We start from the raw sequence: 8,672 nt of genomic DNA on the forward strand, positions 1-8,672 counted from the left end.
TGGCTGAGCTACTTGCAATTTCCGCCACGCTGAATTCTTTTACAAACCCCTTGGCCAATGCAGAGTTGATCTCCATGTTTATTGGGGGTTTCTGGTACACCTTGTAGTGCAGCTGCATCACCTGGTTGAACATATCAATACACACAAACAACTGCATTTAATGCAATAGTGACTACGATTCTTTGACTCTCTGAAAACACTGAACCACTCCACATCACTCATCTGATCCCACCTCACTAGTTTAGGGTTGGCACCAGCCAGGGAGAGGCCATGAACATCATTGAATTGTTTTGCTGTAATACAGAACTTGCTCTATACTGGGACTGTAAACTTTGGAGCTTTCCATCAGCCTGCACACCCCCAATGTCACAAGATTAGCAGATTTTTCTATTTGTTGGTAGGTAAAAAATAATGTAGCCAGAAGTGTGTTAACAGTAGGAAAGTGCAGTATTGAGCACTTCCTTCCAATTTCAAGGTTCAAATCAAACACTGGTTTGTGCTTCTTGAGCCAGACTTTGACTTGAGCGATTGTATTTCAAGTGACTATTCACAATATGTCCTACTGCTAAAGCCGACATCAAGGGACAAATCTCCAGCCAAGACAGCACCAGCAACTATCCTCGCGAATCATAATGAGGTAGAGAGAGAGAGAGAGAGTACCTGAGTCATCCTTCCCCTTTGTATGTAAGGTCTTTGCCATTGGGGATGCTGAGGAATCAGAGAGCTTCACCCTTGTTCGGGGCGGAGAAGAAGCAGCAAAAAGTTCAGCCCTCGACTTTGTTTTTGGTTCTCTCTTACCTCTGTCCCCTGCGCTCCTCTTACCTCTGGCCCCTGCGCCCCGCTTCTCTCCATGCATGTTGAGTGCCCCACTCCGCTTCTCTCCATGCATTTTGATTACCCCACTCCCCTCAGAGTAACATTGCGTAAATGGTCGGGAAAGTGGATTCAAGGTGGTCCCCCTATTTTGAAATATTTGATGGATTCCCACACGTTTGAAAAGTTACACTTCATTATGCTTACAAGATATGCTTGTTGCCAAATGATAACTAGCACAAAAAGCATGACAAGTTAACATGATTACACCCAACATGAATATTCAAGTTATCCCCAAAGACAGGTATGCCCCCCATATACAACCGCTGCTCCAGCACAGATCAAGAACGATGCAAAACCCCATCCTGTGTTGGAATTAGGGTTGCAGAGAAATGCACATAGCTTGGAGAAGACAAAGGAAGCTCAAGGCACACAATAGATAGTGTGTTACTTAGTGTGCAATGGAAAGAAAAAAGAACTAGAGTGATGGGCGTATATACAATGCTCGGGGGAAAAAACCTCCTAAAGAGGGAAAAAATGCCCCAGCAATCCTAGTGTGTTCACACACATCACTACCACATGTATATGGTAACAAATCCCCCCTAGAGTGATGCGGTGAACAAGAGCTGGCACATGAGTAAAGGGAAGTGCCGTGCTCTGAGGACATGATCAGTCCACAAAGGGGAGTAAGCCCAAATCTTTGCGGAAAGCTTCAAGCTTCTCACGAGATAATGCCTTTGTGAAAAGATCTGCAAGGTTGTCTTGTATTGGCACATAACCCAACCTGATCTCTCCTGCTGAGAGCCTCTCCTTGACATAGTGGTAATGCACCTCAATGTGCTTTGTGCGGGCATGAAAAATTGGGTTCCTCACAACTGCCAATGTGCTCTAACTGTTAGTGTAGATAGTGTTGACAGTGTCCTGTCCAACACCCAAATCAGCCATAAGGCGTTGTCGTGCAGCTCTGCTACCATGTAGAGGAAAAGAGCAGAGAAAGGCAAGCTAAGCTTCTTTGAAGCCTACACATTAAGTGAGCAGTGATCAGGGCTTGATAATTGGTCAAGCTTAATGATTAATGTATGCCAGATGCGGCTTATAAGGGCCAATAGATGGCTCAATGATGCCAAAAATGAGTATGCTTGCAGTGACCACATATGAGAGATTATGATCCAAAACTGCAGTGCTTGAATTGCTCTACCGGCCTGTCTTTACGGCTCGTCGATTGGAGCTACAGTGAAGAAGTTATGGCACTTTGAAGTTTAAGTCGATTGCAGATCCGTACTGGATTGGGCAACTGCAGCTGAGGTGAAAGAAAGGAAATGAATGCACGGACCTGAAGTGCTCACTTTGTGGAGCGCGTCGGTCTTTTTCAGATCAGTGAGATCGGAGTTCCGGTTGCCAAGATATTAGCCTTTAAAGATTCGTCGGGGGCAGGCTCCGTACCTATTTGATCCGCTCAGTCGGTGTGCCATCTGGGAATTTTTTACTTTGACCGAGTTTTGGAACGTCATGCAGAAAAAATTTGGCTGATATCTTGTGCCTGACAAGAATATTATTTATTAGAGGTTGATGATAGCAAGAAATGCCCAACACGGCTATGGCTTAAGCAGATACAAATCGAGGGTCATTGTTCAAATGCAATCACTTATACTTGCATCTAGCTAGCACACTTGTGTCACTATTCAAGACCTTTTTAAGGGCATCAAAATTCACGATGATATTGTTAATCGAGGGCTACTAGAGAAAGTTGTTGTGCTTGGCAATGCTTTAATCGATATGTATGCCAAATGGGATGCCCTTTAAGGGCCGCCCGCCCAAAAGAAACAAAGGGCCAATGCCCGCCCAATGCTTGGCAATACCTCGGTCGGCATGTATGCTAAATGTGGTGCCTTTACAAGGTGCTTAGGCTGCCCAAAGGTTCATTCAATGCCCGCCCAAGGTGAAGCCAATAAAGAGTGGCCGCCCATAAACCTAAAGGGCCGCCCACATGAATTAAAAAGGTTCCCTAATTTTAATTGAAAATGGGAAGCCAAAGCAAAAATAGGAGAGCCATGGCGGCGAATAGCGTGTAGAGGGCGCAGCAGGGAGAGAGTCGCTCGCGCGAGCCCGCTCAGGCCTTAAACGGTGTAGGCGAAGAAGGGAAAAGTGCTTAAAATCCCCTTGCGCTTCATTTTGGTCCCAGCGGCGATCGGTTTGCCGCTGGTCACTGTCCGGGACTGCCACATCATCACAACGGTTTCCATGGCAAGTCAATGACGCCCGGCGCTATTGCTAAGGGAGGGAGGGTTATAAATAGGATATAGCTTCATGAAAAAGGAGGGCATTCGAGGGGTAACGAGGAGGGCATAGATTAGGGAAGGAAAAGAGCAAGAAGGGGGAAGAGCTTAACAAAAGAGGGAAGCTAAGCAAGAGGGTAAGCTAGGCAAGAGCTTTCTCCTTGATCTCCATTGAAGCAAGAAGCTCCTTGATCTCCATCGAAGAAAAAAGCAAGAGCTTTCTCCCTTGATCTCAAATTCAAGGGCGAGCTCTCTCTCAACTTCCAAACCAAGCCAAGGGCGAGGTTTCTCTTTCAATCTCTAATCCAATCAAGGGCGAGCTCTCTCTCTATCGACTTCGGCAAGGCTCAAGCAAAGGCTTTGCAACCAATTCACCAAGGAGACTATTCCTCATCGACTTAGGCAAGGAGATATCATCAAGGCTTGTAAGCAGTCATAGGAGAAGAAACACTTTTGGCATAGACATTGATTGAAGACAAATCCAACAGATAGAATCGACACAATAGGATTTTCCTCGTCAGAAGGAAAATTAGTCTAATTATCTCTTTTTGATGGATTGCGGAGCTGTTAACGGCCTGGAGTGATCTATAATGGGAGTTTAAGCTCCTTAATTGTCATTAGCATTATTTAATGGTGTCGTTAACAACAGTTCTTCTCGATTGCGTATCAGTTACGTCGGTGTTACCAATTTTCAAGCAAGTTTTGTGTGTCAACGGTATTACTGAGTAATTGCTGTTGTATTGTGCGGTGCGATAATTTTTCACCCAATTTTTCCACAGCCAGCAGCCCGGTGCTGACCTGGCTGAAGTTTCGAACATATATCCCCCGACACATAGTGAACCCGACGCCAAACGAGCCGGGGTGGGAGGTAAAGATGGAGATGCCAGAACAATTAAAGCAGTTTATTGAAGATTTCAGTGCCAATGGATTTGATAAAAATCTACCAGTTGTTGCAGATTTGCCAAAAATGATGGAATTACTTCAGGGATGTCTGCAGGAAGCAAAAGCCATGGAGATAAAGAAGCAGATTGATGATGTTGTAGAGCTAGCACTTGATGCTGTTCGGGAGCAGTGTTTTAATTTTTAGGGATGTGATCCAGAAGGTTTTATTGCATGTTATGAAGCTGAGATGAAGAGCCGAAATGTTCTAGAAGATCGAATGATTGCAGCTTTTGAAGAGGCTATAAACTCAGATTTTAAAAAGCAGGTTCAAGAATTGGCAGAAGAACATCCCACACGGTGGGAGTATTTTGCAGAGGAATTTATTTACGAAAGCTCAAGGATTTTCGATCGGGAAATAAAAGAGATGACTGAACGAAATAAGGTTGTCTTCAGTAAAGGTGAAGCGGACCAGATGCAGATCCTCAACTATGATGAATTCTGAGAGCATATTTTTGCAAGAAGTAAAGCCAAAGAAAATGCCAAGCTAGAAGTTGTTACCGATGCATGTCTTCTGGAAGACGAGACATTATTGCATGCAGAGGATGATTTCATAGTAGATACTGTTTATGCTCGATTGGGATTGTCTGTTTTATTCCAAAGTAGATATGACTCTATGGATGCTAAGCATGCAGTCATATCCTCTCAAAGTGACATAAATGAGGAAGCAGGTTTCTCAGAGCCAGTACATGGTTTGCATACAAGCATAGTTGCTAGCAGTGATCAAGAAACATGTTTTTCAGAGTCAATATGTGATATGGATGCCCATTTGGAGTGCTCTTTGGGTGTAGAACATGAAGAGAATGATTATGCAGCATTACATGCAAAAGCAATTGTTTTGGATGATGCTATACAAGAGGATTTCATGTCTATGGATGCATTTTAGGACACTGGTGATGATGTAGATGTATTTGATGCTCAACCATATGTATTTGATGTGAACCAAGACAAAGATTATGATTATGGAGATGCATATTCAGAGGGGGTGATGGATGATGATCAGTCTATGACTGCTACCGGTTACAGGGTTTGCTATGATGATGCTATGGAAAAAGAAATTGATGCTATCTTTGTAATGCATGGTGAGACTTGTGCTATCGAAGTGGAAAGATATTTGAATGGGAGTGTGAAGCTGCCAGAACAATTTTTGCCTATGTATGAAACAAGCGATGAGGTTTCTTGTGATAATACTCAGAAACTAGGTGGTTCTTCCAAGGAGGAATATATGGAGCTTATGGATCTTCTTGATGATGCGCTAGAGGAATTTTGAGTTCCTTGTGACAAGAGTAGTGAAGAACATCCTGCAACATATGATGAAGAGCTTATGTTTCTTCTAGATGAGGCTCTAGAGGAGTTTGTGCCTACTAGAGAAGGCAGCCATGCAGCGTTGGTGGTATCAAATAAAGTGATTAGATTCAATGACTCACAAATGCAGATTGATATTTTGGAAACCATAGTGATTGAATTCATTTTGCCTCTAGGTTCTGCTATGATGAGAATTTGGAACTTTTTGTTCCTATGCTATGAGAAAGTTTGTGGAGATGCAATATACTTGAAATATGGTCTCCGCTACCTTATGACCCAGGAGGTTATCATGCCAGCTATGATTGCTATCAGTTACTTTATATGCCCTATGATCCTGGAGGATGGTACAAAATTTTTAAAGGAATGCTCACAGTGGGGCAGTTGATTAGTTTCCCATTTGATCCTGGGGGACTACTAAAGTCCAAAGATGCTGATTTGAAGAGTACCAGTTATCTGTTGTAGCAGGTTGCATGGTACAAGATTTTGTTTTCTAGATTATGCCGAGTCAGAATAGCTTTTGTTATGCGGTCAATAAGCTTACATGGTTGGCTTCCAGCTGACTTCTTTGGACAATTGTTGAAGTATCTTTACAACTTTTGAGTTGGTTCTGCTAACAGAACTTGATTTAAAGGACTTGGCAGCCATTCCATGTGCAAACAGAGTAAGGCATACTTGAGCTTGACAGGGTTCCTTAAAGAGAGCTTAATGGTCAAGCCGTGTGCATCATTAACTGGAGCACTTGAGTCTGGTGGAGTTCACTAAACAAGTTATCCATGATTGAATGCTTTGAAGATACGACAGATACAATTCTCAGAATTTTGATGGACAGCTATCTAATGATTAAGCTAGAACATTAATGATAGGGTATAAGCCTTATTTTATTTTTCATATGTTTCTCAGTTATCTGAGTCTGATGATGCATAAGGAGCTTAAGGTACCTGTATAGCAGATGTAGTGAAGTGCAGTTGGCACAGACGTGAGGCTGTGCAGGTTCAGAGGGGGTGAATGTTGTGCAGCTCCGCTGCCATGATGAGAGAAAGAGCAACAAAATGCAAGCTATGCTTCTTTGAAGCCTACACATTAAGTGAGCAGTGATCAAGGCTTGATAACAGGCCAAGCTTAATGATTAAAGTATGCCTGATGCGGCTTAAAAGGCCCAACAGATGCCTCAATGATGCCAAAAATGATTATGCTTAAAGTGAGTAAAAATGGGATATTATGATCTAAAACTGCAGTGCTTAAGGTGCTCTATCGGCCTGACTTTATGGCTCGTCGATTGGAGCTACGGTGAAGAAGTTATGGCAGTTTAAAGTTCAAGTCGATTGCAAATCCATACCGGATTGGGCAACTGCAGCTAAGGTGACAGAGAAGAAATGAATGCATGGGCCTGAAGTGCTCACTTTGTGGAGCGTTTCGGTATTTTCAGATCAAGGATCGGAGTTCCGGTTGCCAAGTTATTGGTCGTTAAAGATTCACCGGAGGCCGGCTCCGTACCACAGCCTGGGCCGCTCGATCGGAGTGCCATCTAGGAATTTTACAGTCTCAACAGGATTATATGCATTTTATGCAGCTTGAAGAGTCTACAGGGATTTACAGCTCATCAGATAATAGGGCTTGAGGCCGATGACAATTGTCGACACTGCTGAACTGGGTAATTTTGGCATTATTTGGAATGTTGTTATGGGCAATAAGATTCTCGAAAATATTGTTAGTCAAGGCTTGCTGGAGAAAAATATCATGCTTGGCATTGCCTTGGCCGACATGTGTACCAAACATGATGCCTTTTACTTGTTGCAAACCATTGCTTGGCCGACATGTGTACCAAACATGATGCCTTTTACTTGTTGCAAAATATTGCATGACCGGCATGTTTGCCATATATGTATACTAGATGTGGTGCCTTAATGAAGTTGAGGGACCGACGGACCACCAAGGGACTGGCCGCCCAAGGGAATGGCCAAAAGGCCGCCCGAGGTCATTTCCTAAGGAGGGTGGCCACCCAATTAAAGGGATTTGAATGTGAAAGAAAGGAGGAGAAAAAGAGGATGGCGAGCAGGGCAGCGAGCAAATGACTGCGAAGGAGGAGAGAGGCTCACAGCAGTCGTAGGCGAGCTCGGACGAGCTCGCGACAGTTACGAGAAAGGCTCAGGGACCCCTCGCACTCATGTTCGGAGCTATTTCTGCACGATTCCGTGAAGGTCAAGACCGGCCACTGCCACGTCATTGGCATGACTCCCGCGCCACATCAATGACGCCGGGCGCCACTGCTAAGGGAGGGCACACGCTAATAATAGGACGCCTTTTTTTCATGCGGAGAGAGCAAGAACGAAGAGAAGAAGGGGAAGAAACTCTCTTTTTCATGAGATGGGGAGGAGCATAACGAAGGGTTGAGAAGCAAGCGAAGGCGAGGGAGCTCAAGGAGAGCTTATCGAGCCCTAACGAAGCAAAGGAGAGACTCTTTCTCTCTCCCTCTCGAGCTTGAACAAAGCAATCAAAGCAAAGGAGAGACTCTCTCTCTCGACCTCGGCAAGCAAGAAGCACTGAAGCTGAATTAACGAAGAATTGAACGAGGATAATAGGGTAACGCTAGCGAAGGCAAGGAAGGGGAACAAAGGATGCTCGAAAAGAGGTAATCAAAGGTATACAGAGCCTGATGGCAATCAAGGTAATTCAATTAGAGAAGACATAAAAAATTTTGAGCGGAAATTAAGCTAGTGCAAAGCATAAGGAGCAAGAAGCTGCGAAATATTTGATAATAACTGAAGCTTGATGATCGAGGCAGTGAACTGAATTGAAGACTGCAGAATCCACGGGCAATCAAAGCAGATGAAGCGACATGAGGGAGTTACCATCATCATCATCGACTAGAGATTGATTAAATAATTGTTAAACCTCGGTGTTGTTAACGGCCCTGTTAATACTGTAAAGCAGGAGCTTAAACTCCTGTTTAGCAGATGACCCAAGTGACAGCACTGTTAACAGCCCACCTTGGCTAAAGATTAAGTTGTACTCAGATGTATTCATCGATTAATTGATGATTACGGTGATTTTCAGATTCAATTACATCTTCTGTTCTTGTTCTCTCTCTCTCTCACACCTCCCACAGCCAGAGGCCCGGCGCCTGCCCGGCTCATGTAGCGAACACATATCCCCCGACATCCCTGGTGAACCCGACGCAAAACCGAGCCGGGGTGGGAAAATTGTTGAAGCATATGTTTACACCACAAGAAGCATCCATGCAGCAGATGATGCAGCAGTTTGCAGCATATATGCAACAGCAACAGGCTGCCCAGCAGCAACATAATTTGCAAGAGCGGATTCGTAAAGCTCGTCAAAATG

The 8,672-nt window shown here is 44.1% G+C and overlaps 1 pseudogene; it reads left to right on the forward strand.

Moving 5' to 3' along the window:
* Positions 1-4,644: 4,644 nt before the first annotated feature.
* On the forward strand, positions 4,645-6,979 carry LOC147459060 (uncharacterized; annotated as a pseudogene).
* The last annotated feature ends 1,693 nt before the right edge of the window (positions 6,980-8,672 follow it).

Source organism: Adiantum capillus-veneris, chromosome 4 (genome assembly GCF_014529385.1).
Source record: "Adiantum capillus-veneris isolate H3 chromosome 4, ASM1452938v2, whole genome shotgun sequence".
Classification (NCBI taxonomy): domain Eukaryota; kingdom Viridiplantae; phylum Streptophyta; class Polypodiopsida; order Polypodiales; family Pteridaceae; genus Adiantum; species Adiantum capillus-veneris.